General features: G+C 50.8%; 1 protein-coding gene across 9 annotated transcripts in view; it reads right to left on the reverse strand.

Moving 5' to 3' along the window:
* Positions 1–2,500, reverse strand: part of LOC125949641 (uncharacterized) — a 7,610-nt gene that overhangs the window by 4,423 nt on the left and 687 nt on the right. The window contains exon 2 of one of the 9 annotated variants that reach the window (XM_049676885.1): positions 1,940–2,113. The exons of 6 other annotated variants lie outside the window; for them this stretch is intronic. The gene's annotated coding sequence lies outside the window, so the exon portion shown is untranslated. Of the gene's footprint in view, positions 976–1,939; positions 2,114–2,293 lie in introns of those variants that run through there. 2 more of the 9 variants (XM_049676889.1, XM_049676887.1) reach the window with 2 other exon arrangements.

The raw sequence follows: 2,500 nt of genomic DNA on the forward strand, positions 1-2,500 counted from the left end.
TCAACGACTCGCATCGTTGGGCTTAGTCATCGCCAAGTCTTCCGCAAACCAGCGACCAGACAGTTGCCACATTTGCATACGGGGCTCAAGACCGAAAGCGCGTGTTCGCGCACTTGCTTGGCGGCATTTCCGTCGTCTTCAGGCCCCACGGGAGTGTGTGCGGGAGTGTGTGCGCGAGCGTGCGCGATCGCTCGCCATCGCCATTGCGCTAGTTGGTGGTGGGCAAACGACGATCGCACCACAACACCACCACACCCAGTGTATGCCAAGGCGTACGTTACGTCATCGGTGGCAGTGTGGCGTACGTATGGTGTGGCCGGAAACAGAAATAAATATTATTCAAAAATATTCCCCACAACACCAACTGTTGACCCTTCCCGTTGCTTCGCTTGACACATCATTTTGTGGCCATCCACCCGCTCGCCGGTGTTATCTGCGTGCGTCTAACCCGTTACATTTCACTATGTGGCTGCATATGTATGCGTGTATCATACCGTGTCAGATGGACAACACCCACGCCGGCTTGCTATGACTTCTGGGGCCGATCTGATCGCAACGAATTGCAAAACGATCGCAAGATGCTTCAACGAGTGGCAACGAAACAAGCATTTGAACTTGAACACTCACTGACCCCTTCAGCGAATCAAAAGGAGCATAACTGAGAAGGCGATTGCACTATCCAAGTAGCCATTGGAAGACGAGAGGTTGAGAGTTTGCCTGAATATGTACGGGATGCAATTCTAAACGTGGCGGCCGGCGATGTTGCGGTTGACGTATGGCGTTACTGGTTCACCCCCTCGAGCGCGGTTGGTAAACAAATTCAGCTGCTCGTAGGTGTTGCCGTTAATGATGCGGAGCTCGTTCAAGGTAACCTGAGTAACGGTCCGCCATGCCAACCGCACCAACGGTCTAGCATGCGTTGGATACCAGAAATTGAAATATCAGAGATCAACTTGCAATCCCTATTCTAGTAGTCCAGATTTCAATCGTATTTTTATAATATTTTACATAGCTATTAAAGTTCAAAATACGAATCGATCTCGAGAAACAAACGACATCCCATATCAACGTGGGAGCAATTATCTTCCAATCAATTCACTGCTACAGGGATTGTTTATTGCTGTTTCCCGCCTGTTCGACATCCATCGGGAGCTCATCCAGCATGATCAACAACGGGTGATCCGATCGCTTACAAGCGCATCAATTTCCGACGCGATGACGTTTTGACAATACCGTAATCCGTGGGTTTTGAATGTCGAATGTCATGCCTAAGGCCCCAGCGGCTACACAGAGAACAGTCAACGTCGCGGATCGCTCCCGCCGTGAACATCGCTCACTTCGACTACCTTCGATGAAAGATCGTCTCTGGAGCACGAGATTGTTTACTATTTTCGGGGCTATTTCTGGATTTTCGGGGCTTTGGACTCAGGGAGCATTCGGTAGTGGGTAGGAGAAGGTACAGTGCATTTATCTGGTTTGTCAAATTACGGGAAACTTCGACTCGGAAACGGACTTTACACTCTTTGATCGTTCAGTCAGCCACCGTAAACATTGCTACGATCGTGATCGTGTTCACTAGTTTTATGTTGGGGAAATTATATTTCCCTTTTACTGGTCCATGGTGGCCGATCAGTATCGATTTACAGAACCAGATACGAGTTTTCCCTTAAACAAAACATCGAGAACATTGCGCTGGATGACATCATTATTAAGTTTACTACGGTTGCAGCAGCAACAGCAGCAGCTGATTGTATCGCCCGTTGGTCGGTCACAACATGCACGCAGACACCGGCAGAACACAAGGAACGAGCCACGGGACCGGTGCGACAGTGAGACACAGAGAGCGAGAGCGAGAGGGAGAGAGGGAGCGCGCGCTATTTGGCGCGGATTGCCGTTGAAGCCGCGAGCGTCAATAGTCGGGTTATTATTAGCGACTAACCGTGTAGTAACCAGCTCGAACTTGCGTCGCTCCGACACTGACGTCGACGCTTAGTCGGTGCTGGCGGGCAGGCCGGTTAGTCAGTGGCCACCGACACCGCTGAATGTGCGCCATTTTTGTTTTCCTCCCGAATTAATTACGCAGCGCGGGCGCTCGGTGCATCTTCAAATCATGCTTAAAAGACGTTGGAATTTGGCGCGAGATAAGATATGATATCTGCACTCAGCTCACTGCACTACAGATTCGCATTCAATGGTGGCAGCGCACACGTACACACACACACACACACACACACACACATACACACACACCCACACCGGGAACGATCGTGACACAACCTCGGAGTAAACTCACTTCCGGAGCGCGAAATCTCTTCTCTCGTGTGTGCGGATTGTTGCTGATCCCCAATTACCACCGGAGATGAATCGCACCAACCCACCGGTGCAACAGCAACAATCCACCACCCTCTTCACTGTGACACTGTTGTGTATGAGTGTGTGTGTGTGTAGCGGTGGGGTCTGTGGCGAACTGCCTGATTAGCGAGCGAGCGAGCGACGACGA

The sequence above is a fragment of the Anopheles darlingi genome, chromosome 2 (assembly GCF_943734745.1).
Source record: "Anopheles darlingi chromosome 2, idAnoDarlMG_H_01, whole genome shotgun sequence".
NCBI lineage: Eukaryota > Metazoa > Arthropoda > Insecta > Diptera > Culicidae > Anopheles > Anopheles darlingi.